This window comes from Patagioenas fasciata, chromosome 7 (assembly GCF_037038585.1).
Source record: "Patagioenas fasciata isolate bPatFas1 chromosome 7, bPatFas1.hap1, whole genome shotgun sequence".
NCBI classification, from domain to species: Eukaryota; Metazoa; Chordata; class Aves; order Columbiformes; family Columbidae; genus Patagioenas; species Patagioenas fasciata.
In genome coordinates, this window is record NC_092526.1 from 22,008,298 (window position 1) to 22,025,133 (window position 16,836).

The 16,836-nt window shown below is 37.9% G+C and overlaps 1 protein-coding gene across 5 annotated transcripts in view; it reads right to left on the bottom strand.

The window, feature by feature from the left end:
• Window positions 1-15,152: 15,152 nt before the first annotated feature.
• Window positions 15,153-16,836, bottom strand: part of METTL8 (methyltransferase 8, tRNA N3-cytidine) — a 91,030-nt gene continuing 89,346 nt past the window's right edge. For all 5 annotated transcript variants that reach the window (XM_071811072.1, XM_065840735.2, XM_065840736.2 and 2 more), the window contains one exon: window positions 15,153-15,408. The gene's annotated coding sequence lies outside the window, so the exon portion shown is untranslated. The remainder of the gene's footprint in view (window positions 15,409-16,836) is intronic.

Consider the following 16,836-nt stretch of genomic DNA (forward strand, 5'->3'; position numbering starts at 1 on the left):
TCCTTTTTTCATGAGGTACAAGATACCTCCCAGAAATGTGTGCATGACAATATGTGCTTTACAAAAGGTAAGACCTGAGGATAGGAAGCTAATACAGAACTAAACAGAACCAAAAAAGAGAGCTGAAAAAATAAACAGTGTCATGAAGGGCTTTAAAAACTTTATTATAAATGGTGTGCTTTATTAATAAAAATAATTAAAAAGAAAAAACTTTACCACATCTGACATTCTTTGATGAGTTTAAAAAACATACAAAAAACAAACGCTAACCACAGTTCCACAAAGAACCCCAACTCATCCTGAGTCTACCTCAATCACAGAATCATAGAACGGTTTGGGTTAGAAGGGACCTTAAAGATCCTCTAGTTCCAGTCCCCCCGCCATGGGCAGGGACACCTTCCACTAGACCAGGTTGCTCAAAGCCCCATCCAGCCTGGCCTTGAACACTCTGGGGATGGGGCATCCAGAGCTTCTCTGGGCAGCCTATTACAGTGCCTCACCGCCCTCATGGGGAAGAATTTCTTCCTTATATCTAATCTGAATCTGCCCTCTTTCAGTTTAAAGCCATTATCCCTTGTCCTATCACTACATGCCCTTGTAAAAAGTCCCTCTTCAGCTTTCTTGTAGGCCCTCTTTAGGTACTGGAAGGTGCTAGAAGGTCTCCCCAGGGCTATATCCAATGGTACTCTACCAAGCAGATCCCTGAAGAGGCCAAAGTCTGCTCTCCTGAAGTCCAGGGTAGCAAGCTTGCTGTGTACCCTCCTTGCTGCCCTAAGGATCTTGAACTCCACCATTTCATGGTTACTGCGTCCAAGGCTGCCCTTGGTCTTCACATTCCCTACCAGCCCCTCCTTGTGAGAACAAGGTCTAGCATAGCACTTTTTCTCGTTGGCTTCTCTATCACTTGGAGTTATCATCAACACATTCCAGGGACCTCCTGGATTGTTCATGCCCTACTCTGTTGTCCCTCCAACAGATATCAAGGTGGTTGAAGTCACCCCATGAGGACCATGGCTTGTGAAGGTGAGGTTGCTCCTATCTGTCTATAGAGGGCCTCAACTGCTCAGTCTTCCTGGTCAGGCAGCCTGTAGCAGACCCCCACTATAATGTCACCTGTCCCTGCCTTCCCTTTGATTCTGACCCATAAGCTCTTGGTCGGCTCCTCATTCATCCCCAGATGGAGCAACACGTACTCCAGCTGATCACTGACATAGAGGGCAACACCCTCCCCCTCCCATCTACCCTGCCTGTCCTTCCTAAAGAGCCCGTATCCTTCCATTTCAATACTCTGGTCATAGGAGCCAGCCCACCACATTTCTGTGATGTCAATGAGATCATAGCCCTGCAGGTGTGCACACATCTCTAACTCCTCTTGTTTATTCCCCATGCAACATGTGTTTGCACAGAGGCATGTGAGTTGGGACCCCAATGAAGCTGACTTACTGGCTGGAGTGACTGGAACTGCTTCCTTGTGTTTTTCAGGTGCTCTCCTGCTGACCTGTGACCCTTCTCCAGGCCCTGGGCATCTGTAAAACCCAGAAAGCTGGTGACTAACATTAATACACTGTTCCACAGGATGCTTGCAGCAGCTATTATTGGCTATGGATGTCATTCAATGTTATCCTCTTTCTATGCTATTGCATTGATGATGTGCTGGCAGAGGCTGTATTTTATACATTAGCTTTCCTAGGAAAGGACAACTGCACCTTAGGGGTAAAATTGTGATCATACTGAAGTCAGTGGCAAAGCTCTCATTGTTATAAATAGGGCTAGAATTTCACATTAGAAGTTATTGTATGGAGAGATGTACTAATCCTTTATTCCTCATCTGTCTCTCTAGGGAAAACTTACTCTTACTTTTGCAAAATCTTCTATAAGACTCAATACTGACACATAAAAGAGCATATCTATCAGACCTGACCACTAAAAGACAATGCCTCTCATTTTCTGCCTTCCAAAGAGATTCACCATTCCCATTCAACTGTCATAGAAACAACAATGAAAGCGATGCCTGTCTCAGGTGATAGGATTCAGTCAAGGTTTAAGGATCCTAGGGAAGCAAAGGGAATGTAGTTTGTTATCAGATATATCACGTGCATTTGTTATTCATGTACTTTATAATCTGCCAAAATATGTTTCAGTGCCAACAAAACTTAACCTTAAAGCACTAAAATCAGCCATAAGACTCATACAGACGACTCTGTATACAACTTTCATTTTATTCATAGAAAATCCTACCCAATTTTGCTATCAGATAATTCCACTTCAGGCAGTAAGGGTAAGTGCCTAATGACACACAGGCCTCCTTCAGCTGCTTGCATGCTAACAACTAAAATAATTGTGCCTTGCTTTTTATTTTAAATGGAGACTACCTGCTTCCCATAATAATGGTCCTTCGTTAGAGGACATATTCCATCATGGTTAGCATGATACCAACCCAAGTTCCCAATGGGAGTTGTACTTTGGATAATAAATGTAACTTCTTTGTTCCATACAGATTTTGTGCCAGTTCTGTTTCCTTTTCACTTATTCTAGTCACTATTTTGATCTTCTTTTTGATGATAGTACCACAGTACACTCATATATTCACATGCCAAGTTATTAATAAGTAAAAAAAAAAAAAAAAAATCCAAAGAAGTTATAAAATGTCCCGGAAAACTTGTTCAAAATAAAATTTTTAGATCCTATGGGGGAAGGGATAATCCATGGCCAATTGGATGTGCTCATTCATTTATAACATTATTTAGAAGCAAACAAAATAGCAGCAAGACATTTCTGCACATTGGTTTCTAATTTTTATTCTATTTTTTATGTATTTCTGTATTGTTTCCCAACTGCATTTCAGGCATGTGTAAAGCAACGCAACTGCTGTCTATGCAGTTCTAAGATTTTGCCTGTGTGTAGCTGGGAAGGAGCAAGTCAGCTTGCTTTGTTTTGGAATTTTTGTTTTGTTTTACACTCACATGCACACAAATATGGGTACTTATGTTGGAGCATACAACATTAAAGAGATGTTCCTTTTGTGTAGCTTCTGAGACAGAGCTGAATCATTTCCAAAGAAAGCTCTGTTCTCACACAGTCAAGCTTTGCTACTACTGCAGAAATATCTGTTGTTCTAGAGGACCCACGTTTTATTTCTGAGCTCTAGTAGACCCCTTAAATAGTCCAAGTCTCATTCCTGTAGTGCCTAGAGAAAACAGAGCTGGATACTGATGGTAATTTATTATTCTTTGAACAAGTGGAGCAAGGAACAGCAGACAAATGGGCAGTATCCTCCATCTCTGAGAACACACAGCATCATTCTACGCTAGCTGCAAACCTTAAGTGCCAAAGTTACTGCTATGCATATTATCATATCACCCTCTAACCCAACCATGAGCTGACAATGAGATGAAATGATTATTCACCAGAATGGGACAATTTCTTACATAGCTTCATAACCAGTTGCAGTTAAGCAGCTGTACTGAACTCCAGGATTGCAGCCATGCCCATTTTGCTGATATGACAAATACAAAATATCCAGGTTGCCTGAGAATCCTCTGTTTACATATAGCCTTAGTGGCCCTTGGTGATGATTGTTATCTTATCCACAGCTCTTGTTATCTGGTCCTGATGCTCAGCAATGGCAAACTGTTTACTGAATAGCTTCTTGGCATGAGATTCAACAATTTGAAAGAAGAGTCTACATAGTTTTTTTTGGGAAAAAAGGTACGATTGCTTTTTATAAAAGATTTCACTTTTCAGTACTGTCATTCCAAACTCTAGCCCTCCTACCTTTGTGTGATAAAGGGTAAGATTAACCTTTTTGGCAGGGAATGCTGCAGGGCAGTGGAAGAAAAATAGTCCATCTGGGGACCAGGATGGCAATAACTGAGGAGAACACACATTCAGAATAACTCAGAGCTCCCAGACTCTGGCTCAGAAGAGGAATTGACTGTTATTGCAAAGTTCCCATGAACAGAGTGTGAGTGCAGAGTTCACAAAGACATTAGATTTTTCCTGTTTTTCAGGATCAGAATCAAACTATCACCCTGCCTTAATAGAAGCAAGTAGTTATTGCTAGAGATAAACTCAGAAATGCTATTTACAGTCTGATGTGTCCAATACAGGATATATTAAGTAGAATATTAAATCCCTAATCCCTGTGAGTGATAATGGGTATTTTTCCACAAAGCACTTCCAAAATGTGATTCATAAACTAGATTCATGTCTAATTTCAATGTGATATTGCTTTTGCATGAAAATCACAAACAAATCCCAAACCATTACAGGTCTCAAACACCTTGTTAAATACTACATTGTCCATCAAGACTTCGCACAAGGTACCTGAGGTATCTATACAAAAATGCTGAAACAGAAAGGGACTGAAATAGGTGTATTATACAGAGGTACCACATACACAACAAGATTTCTCTTACACTTCTGATATAGTTTTTGTCTGACCCCTCAGGTAAAACCTCTCATGACCACTATCTGCTGGAAGAAATTACTGTGAACATATACTGTATGTAGAGGAAAAAATTAACTCAGACCACAGTCACACCAACCCCACAGCTCCTTAAGACACTAATTTTCACAATATTTTTGTTTAGTAATATGAGCTTTGTTTCAAGTTTCTAGAATCAAAATGAAGGCAGGCTTGCTAACCACTCAAAGCACTTGCCCTCTTTTTAATTTCTCCTGGGAATGAAAAGTATATTCTGCTTTTCCTCTTTGGCACCACACTCTGCCCTCATAGAAGATTACTGAAACATGAATTTGCGAAGGCTGTTTCAAGCAGAAAGACGTTCCTATGTATAGGAATGATGTTAATTCCTGTCACTCTGAACATCCAAGTGAGATTGTTGTTAAAGTTGGTTCTAAAGGACCAACAGAATTTGTGTCATTCAGTTCAATGACTTTCATCACCTCTATTAGACTAAACATAAATGTAATATAGTCAAGCCAGATTCCAAAGGTTTGTCTTTCATTTAGGCAAAGAACTGGAGATGCAAAAGCTGTGCAGCATTTACAGGAACCTAACCCAGATTCAATAAACCAATTGAACATGAGGCGAACATCCTTTCTAAATGCAAATTATTCAGGTGTGATTTGAGTTCCTTAAAGGTTACTCTTCAGTTCCCTCTCTTTGACTAATGAATGAGAACACAGAACAGCTTAGTTTGCTTTTTCAAAATTATTTGTATTAAGTCATCCTGCTGCTTCTATTACAGGCCTTTTCTGTAAGGAGCAGATACAGACTCTGGACTGCTTCTGTCCTGTGACTGCTGAACACCAACATAAATCTTTTATTAAAGCATTTCTGAGAAGAACTGAAAAACTAATTTTAAAATATGAGTCTGACAATGCAGCAATGCACTGACATACTCAGGCTGCAGGATTTTCTCTTTCCTTTTCGTTTTGCCAAAAGATTGTACATTCTCCTATCTGAAAGACTAAGACCACAAATATCAAGGTCACAGAAACTGTAGCCCAAGAACACTTGATATTAAACTGATGAAATTGTCAAAAGATCTATCTGAACAGGGGTGCACAATAGCTGCAGATCTGATGATAAAATTTCTTTATTATGAGATCTTGTCTTGAGTGAAGCCGGTGGAAAAACTTTTACTTGGTTTGTGTGGGTCAGAACAATGTTTGTTGTATCAATTTTGAGCACATGTCTTAGGAATCATGGGAAAGAAAACTGTTATGTTCTATAGGCCATATTAGAGATGCTCTCTACAACAGGGATTATATTTGTGCATAAATTAAATGCTGCATAATAGTAGCGACTGACTAGGAAGGCGTTGTGGGTCCTTCATGGCATTGGCAAATTAGAGAAATATGCAAGTATATTTTATGCACAAAATTTGCATTTTCCATGGAAATACAGTTTCACCACAACTCATACAGCAGCATCTTCAGAATTAACAGGAATTACTGAAACTGCAGGGCCTTCAGACAAAGACTGAATGAAAATGGCATTTAATTTCACAAGAAAACAAAAACCAAATGACTACTACCAGGAATTACTGCTACCTAACTAGGTGTATCTCACTGTGGAAGACACAGAGGAGTCACTTCCACTGGAAAATATTCCACAGTGGATACAGAAAATATTTTGGATTTTCCACGTTTCTTTTCATACAAAGTTCAAACGAAATGTAGCAACTGGTCACATAATGTTAGATTTTAAGCTGGAATTGTAGCTATATTTTAGACAAACACTAAGTCACATTTCATTTCTCTGTCTCATTTCAGCTGCATTCCATATTTTTTTAATTGTAACAAGGTCTCATCAATTATTTATTAATGGCAGCACACATGAAGTAGCTACCATTTTGAATGTTGCAGGTGTAAAATAGACAAATAGCAGTAAGAAGTCCAAATAAGAAAAACAGACCCATTCTGGGTTTAATCCTGTGCAAAGACAGCAGCCATAGTAAAAGTAATTATATTATAATAAAGAGTGGTAATAAAGTCCCAAATCGATACCTTCAGCACATTATGCATAACTGAAAGCAGGATTAGTCCACTCCAAGAAGATAATAGAAAGTCCCAATAAAAGGGGCTGGATAATATAACATTTACTGATTTTTCTTCTAGGGGAATAAAACCAGGACTTTCTTGCTTTCTTTCTGTCTATCACAGGCAGCAGAAATGCACTTGTAGGTCATGTATTAGGCATTTATCTTCTGGAGCCCAGAGATCTTGACTCCATCTACATGCTGGTGAGAAGCTCCATGAGTTTAGCAGGCATTACAGAACAACAGACAAGAAGCCTACGGCTTGGAGCAGGCTCATAACCGTACCTTTCAAGGCAAGTGCCAGCGTAGTCCTCTACTCTGGTTTGATCAGAAAGAGGTTCTTCCCATCATCCTGCTGTAATATTGTCAAGAAATCCCCTTTTGCTTTAAAATCATCTATCTTAGTCTTACACCAGTTCGAAGGAAACTGATAAAATTGGTTCCGAACTAGAAGCAAATAAAAAAATACTCATTTCAAATTTTAACATAAGTTGCTAACTCGTTGTGGTTTTGTAACTCACATACGGCTGACTAACTTTTAAAACCTCAAAATTTGCATGTTTTAAGTTCTCACAGAAAATGGGGGCACAGTCTCATTTTGAAGCTCACATCTTATAGTAATGTAATGACTTTTTTTTTGACTAACCAGTCAGCTGCACATGAACTGCTGCTCTACAAAAGCACCGCATGTTGGATGCAACAGATACCACTTTGTCACTTAAGATCACTACAAGTTTTTTGCACCCTGTTAAGAAGTTCTGTTCCCAGCTATTTTATCTACAAAAAAATAGCTCTTGAAACACACTGTGGGTACTCAGAATAAAAGTTTGATATGAAGTTTATAGAAAAAAAATCCCTATTTTCCCTCAAAACAGTCTTTCCTCTGCTGCTATCCACTTGCTAGATATCTTTTCCTTAATTAAAAAAAAAATCACCAAGGGTTTTGCCTATCTGGACTGTAATCAATCTGAATAATGAAGGATTTAGAATCATAGAACCACAGAAAAGTTCGAGTTGGAAGGGACCTTCAAAGCTCATCTACTCCAAGCCCCCTGCAATGAACAACGACATCTTCAACCAGATCAGGTTGCTCAGAGCCCCGTCCAGCCTGGCCTTGAATGTCTCCAGGGCATCCACCAGCTCCCTGGGCAACCTGTGCCAGTGTTTTACCAACCTCATTGTAAAAAAATTCCTTCCTCATGCTTCACTTCAAGCAGAGTCACACACTGGTGCACCCCTGGGCCACACCTGCCTGCCAGAGCCATTCCCAGTAGCCCTCACAGCTCATTCAAGGACTCGCTTTCCTGGAAGGCCATGGTCACTGGGTGGGGAGATGGCAGCTTGGCCGCACACACCCTGCAGCAGCAGATCTGTGCAGAGGACCAGGAGTGAGTCACGGCACTTCGGTGGCAGCCTGCAGGTGTCACGGCCAAGGCCAACCCTGGCACAGAGGTGTGCGCGTTGAGCCAAACTGACATGGCTGTCAACCAGACAAAATTTCTCCCTGCCCGCCCTACATTTTCAGGTGGGGAAGCACTCAGTAAGCGTTTCTTCAGCTAAGATCTATGCAGAAGGCACAGAATGCTGCCAAAATAACACACTGAACCACCCATGTAAAACCTTGCTTCTTTAAGAAGGAGCTCGTACTATATAATACAAGATTCTATACTTTTATCTACAGTGAAAGTGCCTTTTGTAATTCTGATTTACTGTCACAGAATTTTGAATATTAAAGGTCCTATTTTAGGAAAGTTCCCAAACAAACAAACCAAAGTGTGCAGAAATTCATCAGGAAAAACAAAACAAAACACCAATCCATGTACTGAATGCTGGTACAACACACCAACTGCAAAAGTAAAGATAGAACAAATGAATCTTCTCTGATAATTATTTGGAGAACCGACAATTTCAAGGCGTATGCCCACAAACACACACTCCCACCCCTTGAACACAATAGCTAAAACCAAATTGAATTGTCAAAATTCAGCCTTCTACGACTTAACCTAAACTTCCTTCGTTAAGTTAGGTTGCTCTTCTGTTCCTTTCCCCAAAGTCTACTTGTTCCACCCCCTCTGCATGGAGCGAGAGCACACGAGACATCCTGAGAGAGTTTTGATGCTTAGCAGAGACTGAAACTTGCCACGCTTCTATATTTCTTTTCATCATTTTAAAATTTCAATGATTTTTTGTTTGCCATAGGAGCTATGATTCCCAGGAGTACATGTAATACAGGCACAGCTTTGGTTCTGGTATGAGCACTGTTAACAATGAAATCATTCAGGTCACCAAAGCTGCATATGCATGTCCACTCTCCCCAGATCAGGGCTTTAAATGTTCACCTCTATATTTAGAAACTTGAAACCAAATGGCCAGTTTTCCTGATGACTCAGCACCCATACTGACTTCAGAAGAATGTGGAGCCCCAGCAGGCCCCTTGTATAAAAGTGCTTAGAAGGTCCAAATATGAAAGTTGAGGCTTATATACACTTTTGCAGACCAAAAACTCAAAGTCAATTAACAACTATTCTTTTACTTCTCATCCAATATTACCATTGGTTTTAGGAAGAGCTTCTAAGCATACAGCCTTCCTCTTTTACTTTACGTTAAATGCCTCTTTATAGATTTCCTTTTTCTCTCATGCGTGGACTTTTCTTTACTTGGATGGCAGCCAACTTCCATCCTTCTTCCCAGCCTGCTGATATTCTCTATGCTCTCATTTTTAGATACACATGCACATCTGTAGGTATGTGTATATACATATAACCTAAGTCCTCTAGACTTCTCTTTGACAAAAAAATGTTTTATCGTGCTTAAAAAAAAAAATACATCAGGGAGCATCAAAATACTTGGCAGAACTCTCAGAGAGATAAAAAAGATCACTCTAGGCTCCCCTAGGGAACATTTGCACATTCGTTGCTGATCTCACCTAGAAGCTGGGCATGAAAATCAAAAGGCCTGAAGCCACCACTGTTCATGTAGTTACATGTGGACCTTGTATTGATTCACTTCATGAATACAAACAGTAATATTTAGATAATGTAAGTAATACGTAAGTAATACTTACTTACATTCCACTTGGGAATCTCCAAAAGCTTTTTTAACATAAATCAGAAAAGTAAAGTATCTTGAAACAAGAACATGAAAATCATATGTAGCATCACAAACATACATACAGTATACTTCTACTAAAAAAGATGCTGGTAACACAGCAGATAAAACCGTCCCATTCTTGATCTCAGGGATGGTAGGAAAATCCATTGGAAACAACAGTCAACGTTTGCCTGCATTATCATCAATAACTCATGGCTTTCAAAGAGTCTTATTATTTTTGTTTTCTTTTAAAATCTGATGGTCTGATTTAGGAAAAGGATAATAAACAATTTTGGAAAAAAATGGAAGCTCAAAGCATAATGTAAGTTTAAATTATACTGCTTTACTGGTATTTCCTTAGCAACAAATACCAATATGCAAAGTGTTTTGGTAATGGAATAACACAATTCCTCAGAAATCTAAAAAGATAGGGAAACATAAATATTCATTTCCACTTCCTGACAATGCATTTTTGAAGCTATTTTTCCCCTTATTGGTTTTTTTTCAATCTTATCTTCACAAATTTTGTTATTCTGAACTTCAAAGGACTGTTTAGACTAGGCATACTTTCTCACAGGTACTTTTTCAAGTATTTGAGATAGAAACATAGCAAAAATTAACATGCCTTAAGATGTTATTGTAAATCACTTATCTTAATCAACCATGGCTGGTTGTCAAGTTTCATAACACTTATTACCCTTTAAAGAATGTTGTAGAATTCTGAATACCCTACATTGAAATACAAACACAGATATGTGGGCTTCTTAAACCCAACCAAATTTCAGTCCTTAAACAAAGTAAGATTAGTGAACAGAGCTATCATCTCTGTATAATTGAGTTTTAGTTCAATTTTTTAATAATTCATGTAGATGTTCTTACTGACAGAACATTTTTGTACTACTATGTCTGCATCTTTATTTTTACAAGGAATATTAGGCACCAGTTAACCTGGATTCTAATTGCAAGCAACTAGTCTATGTCTTGAAGTGACTCTATAGACATTCAGAGTCTTCTAGACCTATATCGACATAAATTACATCAGGAATGTGTATCCAAGATTTTTTCTTTCAGATTTAACCCTGAGCCCTTTTATTAACACTAATTGTTTTGAAGTAAAACAAATATTTATTGTTGCTGATACTCTGCCTCAAGACAATTGATGCAAGAAGAAAACAGCATGGTTTAGTAGTTTGTTAAATACCTTAAATTATATAATGATACTTACACTTTTTCCAGACTGTGTGCCATGCAGTTTCTCTTTTCATTTGCTTTCATTTGTTATTAAAATAAATACATAAAAAATAAAAATAAACTATAACCAAGGTTCTTGTTGATTATATTGATTCCTTGTAAACTTCAGAAAATGTAGTTATTACCAGCATGATTTTTTTCTCTCTTTGTATAAGCTAGCTCAGATTGTTTCCAATTTTAAAAATAGACTTTATTTCACAGTTTGGTAACTATTGCTGAGTATTTATTCAATTCACTAATACTTGCTCTTGAATAACAAGATGAAATGTTTATCTAAAATAAGATTACGAGTGTGTTTGTCATATGTTTTATCTCAAAGCAAGTCATGCTCAGTGACAATCACAGCTTTGTCACACCATCTTTTATTAACACAAACAACTTTGGTTGTTAGATCACAAAAATGTAAAAAGGATTAAATGATTGATTTTGAACAGCATTGTGTATCATTGGTTTTAGCTCAGTCCCTGTGTAAACAGGCTTAGCATTGTCATTGAGAATTACACCCGTTTATGCCAGGGATTAACATGCCAGGGTTTCCCTCTGTGAAACCACAGCTCTGTTCTAAGGATGCAGCTTCTTGCTACTGTTATTTTCTCTTCATTTTAAGTAAATGCACATTTAACTACCAGCTGCACTGGTAGTTTGCAGGGATGGAGATTAAACCTGAAGTGAGTGCAGAAGATTTAACTGCGCTCCACTTCAGAGTAAAAACTGTTTCTCAGAGGGATTGTCACCCACTTACCAGTGCTGGAGTGCAAACCTCCTCCTTGAAATGCCTCACACTGTCTTTTCACTTCTCCACCCACCACCACTCTTTCTCATCCTCTCGCTGTTGAGTGTAATCAATGTCATTGGAAACTAAGCTGCCCGCTTCCTCAGAATGACATCTGACTACCGCGCTTAACAGAGTATGCAACAAACAGAGACATTAAAAATGGCAAAGCTTTTCCTAGTGTAGAATAAAAGACTAGTGGTAGGTTTGGCTTCTCTAAGCCCATCTGCTAAATCCTACACTGCACAACAACCTTTTTATTCAAGTTCAAATACGCAGTTCCTGCTTTTAAAGAGCACTTGTTATTTGGGGGGAAATGGAGGCTGGAGTGTGCCTGACACTGAAGAAAGACAAAACAAATGTTGGCTCTGCAATGAAACCCTCCAATACTGCCAGTCTGACCCAAGCATAATTAATCAATTGTATGCTCTTTTGGCAAACCAATTGCTTTTATTCTTTGGCTTTTGGCTTGTCCAAACACCAATTTACAGTGATATGGTCGTGAGTGACAGGAAAGTGTGGTAAGACTGATGTGTCTCTCCTTCTCTCTCTGTCGCTGTACTGAATTTGTCATTCTATATAAAACACTAACTGCTGTATGATTGCTAGAGGACTACATGTTGTCATGTCAATTGGTATATTCTCTTTTTTTTTTTTTAATCTTTATTTTTTATTTTCCCCCTCTCTCTTAATTCAGTAAACTGTGCCTACGAGGCCCTTTTTGTATTCAGGTTTATTCTCCATCTCTACTGCTGAGCAATGTTAGGATCTCACAAAAGGTAATGAGAAAGGTTGTAGGATTGTTGTGGGTTGTTTTGTTTGTTTGTTTTGGAGCCATTTTAAACTCTTCAACAGTAAATATTCAGATTTTCCCTTTCACACATACGAAAATAAAAATAGAAAAATCTAATATAACCTATTTTTATTAACTCACAAATCTTTTAGCCTTGTGAACATTGTGATTCCTTGCGTCTTTATAGGGCACACTGTATATACTTATCAATGTAGGTTTGTTGCCTGTCAACTTGACTAATATAACTTGCTTTTTCGTATTGTGTAAAGGGATAAACTAGACCTTCTAAATACTAAAATACAATGTTATATGCCATCTTCCCCCTGTCTATCACTCATTTCCCTCACCTGCCTTCCTATGAAGTCTTTTTGTGTTTCTAGGAATTTTCAGCATCCAGGTCTGCTGCACCTTTTTTCTAGCTGATGAGAACACACTACAAAGAAGACTATGCACTGGATTTATGGAGTAGTGATATAGCATTCTATTTTTGCATCACATTTATAACTATATAGCATTTTATTTTTACATCACATTGATAAATTTTAACATCTTGGTTGCTTTTATAACTAGTAGCATACATCAAGTCTGTGTTTTTAATGAACTTAAAAGTTCAGTTAGTATCAATATACAGGAATGCTCAGATTATCCTTTGAGCATTTATTAAATTGTAGATGTCATCAGTGGGTTTCAGCCATCATTGAACTAATTCGTTTTCCTTCTTAATCTTTCATGTTCCCTTCAAAATTGTACCAACCCGATCAATAAAACATCCTCTGAAAATGGCACTATCTTGTTGCTCCTTTTTCACAGTAACAATTGACAAGATACCTTTAGTTAACATTAAGCATATGAAGCTTTGTAACAGTGATATTAGGCTTAATATTCGTAATGTACATTATACCTCAAATAACCTGAATTTTCAGCCTCTTGGATGAGTGCTCCTCTGCAACCACAAGAGTGTTTTAAAATAATAAACATATTCCTTCTCTAAAATGTTGTAATGCCAGATAAAGCCTAAAGATAATTCTGCCATTTTCTTTTTAAGTTGCAATTCTAGTTTATATAAATTCATTTAAATTCTGTTGAACAGATGCAAGTATAACAAAAACTGAGATTGGAAGGCACTTAAAGGTGATAATCTGCAGATATGGTCCTGATTTAAATGGGACAAGATCAGAACATATGGAGTAAATTTAACTGTCCTACCTTGACTGAACACAATCAGGAGGCAGACACTTCTGTTATTCTTCTGTATTTGCTTCCCAGGAGGTTAGGAGTGTAGCTACTGTCACTATAGAGTTCTACCTGAAAGAAGGTAAAAACATGGTTCCCTAAGGAAAAAGCAAAAGCAGGTGTATCGTAAACCTGCCTGCACTGTTGCAAACACATGTGCATAGCACATATAAACTAGAGCAGATGAAACATTCAATTTTCGTAATAAATTGAAATACATTGTGCACATACAGATGAAAAGACAAAGCCTATAATATTCCACTAAGATGTGAAAATACAGCATCACTTGAGAGAAACAGACTTTGAAGAAAGGTTTTTCCACCTCCAATCCTTTCCCCAATTTGTTTACCCACGTTTCACCCTATTTCTGCAACAGACCATCCCCGTTTTTCCTTCCACCTCCTCCATTTTATTTCACTTATTCATAGACCCAGTGTCCTCACCCTGCCACATTGTCTCCTGTTGTAGATCTTCTTCCTTTGTGGCACCCATGGCGTTCTGTTCCTCAGTTCCCTGTTCAGTTCTGCTTATCATTCTTCTTGCTTTGTCAGCCCATCCAAGCTTCTTTCTTAGCACACTTCCCAGAGGAAAAATTACCTCCTTCTTGTCTGCCTTTGAGCTGCATCTTGATCTTCCTCCCCTCCCGTCTGCGTGGCTCTTGCTTTCAAACCATGGCAAGTTGTTCTTTTAGTTGATTGGTACTAGCAAAGGGTGGAGGACAGTCACTGGACAAAGAAGATTCCTTCTCAGCTCAAAGCCCAGTGCAAGCATGACTGATATGCCTGGACCACCAGGTACAACAAGGCACCTGCCAAGATGCCCATGGCAACCCACATATTAATAGTTCTTACTGTCTCTATATTGACTGTAATTGCATTTAACAGGCTTAGACTTGTACATTTTCTGGCTGATTCTCAAGAGGAGGGCAACTGGCATGTAACTGATGTAAAAATCCCTCATGTCCAACTTTGTTCCAAACATGGAGAGAAGCTTCTGGATACTGAAAAGCAAAGTGACCTGTATTACTAACAATAACAAAGTTTAATATCTTTATAGTATGCTTAGAGAGTTTATTTGCAAAGTTATTCAACCACTCGTTATAAAGACACTGAAGAAAAAAAATGGTTTGTGTATGTAACTCTCTACTACTATCACAGCCGTTACAAACAGCATACTCTGTAAGGTCTATTTGGCTTAAAATAATTTAAAAATACAGCAAATAGCACTATATTAATTTAGTATATATACAATTCATTACATTCACACAAAAAGAAAAAGCGATTTGTTCTGTACAGAAGGAAATAAAAATTTCGTGCTTAGATCTTAGAAAGAACCCAGCCAGTAAACTTTACTGCAAATGTTTGTGTATATAGCTCCTGTGGAAACTGCTTAATTGTCTAGTGTGTGCAGGAAAAAGGGGAAATGTGGGATATGTCAACAGATCAAAGAGCACACCGGAGCAGTGAATAAAGATCGCAACACAAATCAAAATGAAGTACCAAAGTTTATGGTAAGCAATTTCCACTGGCGTTTAATGAAAATTTCATCATAGGTTGTTACAAATTTTTAGTCATTATTAAACCACAGAATCTGCAGATTAGCTGAGTCACATGCAAAAGACAAAACACAAACAGCAGTTTCAAATACAAGAAATGTTTCCATAGTGTCACTAGAGTTCCTGCTGTCTCCCTGTCTGCCCTGCATTTTGGCTGTCCTCTTCAGATTCAATGGATATGGCACAAGCACCTGCCTGGGTTTTGCTGGAAAAAAAAACACAACATTTTTTTATGTGAGTTAATTGTTATTGACTATATATTTCAGAATTAGTGTAGGAAAACAGGTCAGTCACTTTCTTTACTTTATAGGTGTCTTGTACTTGTTTGAAAACTAAGCAAGGTCTAAACCAGTGAGTACCATTCTCATGTATCCCTGTACATAAATGTGATGTAATACCACTGGAGGTGGGCAAGAAGTATACACTATTGATAAAGCAAGCCAAAGCAAATTAAGCCAAAGCTAAATTCTAACAGGATTATCCTTCTCTAATTGCCATTTGTATACATTCACAAGTCTGCTTTCCCAGCACAGGAAGTCATGCTGAACAAAAAAAAAAAAGAATCCCAAAACAACATGAAAACAACTTGCAGTTAGCAATTAAAATGTTTACTATTTATATAATCTGTACTTCTACAAATTTATATAATTAGATATTTCAGGTACATATCTGATTAAAGTAGTAACTGCAGATTTCAAAAGTAAAACTTACAGCCTTTTTCCATACTGGGCACACTTCATTTGCAATACCCTAATTTTTCTTTCCCCCAGAAATTAATTAACAATAAGCAATTTTAAACTGCATTTCCTATATAGTTGTCTGCATCTCCTTTCTTTTATTTCAGTTGTCCCACTTGCCTTTCTTTTGCCAATATTGCAATATTAGTTTTCTCAACTAATACAGGTAATTTGAAAGGATTCTAGAAACATGCCCTTGATTACACATTTTGAAAACCGAAATGTCACATAGCCAAAATACAGAAAGTCCTACCCAGATTCAAAAGTTCTTTCTGGGAAAGATCTGTTTGTCCATTTCCCCTTCTATCAATCTTACAACTGTCCAGACTAGTTACAGTTCACTTTACAATGGATAGTAGCTGATCTTACTACTACTATAACAAGCACTATTATTCTAAAAGAGGCAGCCAATACTTACTCTGCAAGGTGTGGAAAAGAAACAGCCAAGTTTGCTCAAGGTCATATGAGAATTCAGGGTTTGGTTTCTTCTCAAGTCACATTTTTGTTAAACTAACAACATAGCATATTAAAATTTTGCCAGAATCAACATATCAGTGTGAGAGGCAAAGCAAACATTTCATTAGCCTCCACACATGGAAAAATCTACATCAAACACATGAATAAGACTGCATGGTGCTCAGAAGCTTATCGTCAGCATCATCCTACTGGAAAATTCTACAACTGAAAATACTTTGTACTAGACTAAGAGCTATGCATACTCAGAAGTCACGATTAATAGCACACGGTAGCAACCTAATTAAAATATAAACAAATATATATTTACATTTCCCATGCAGATGCTACAGTCTCTTAAGATCTAGGGCTTGAAGAAACACAGCTGTGTTTTAATCTTTGACTTACACTACAAGAGTTTCATTGCAGGTCACAATAATGTC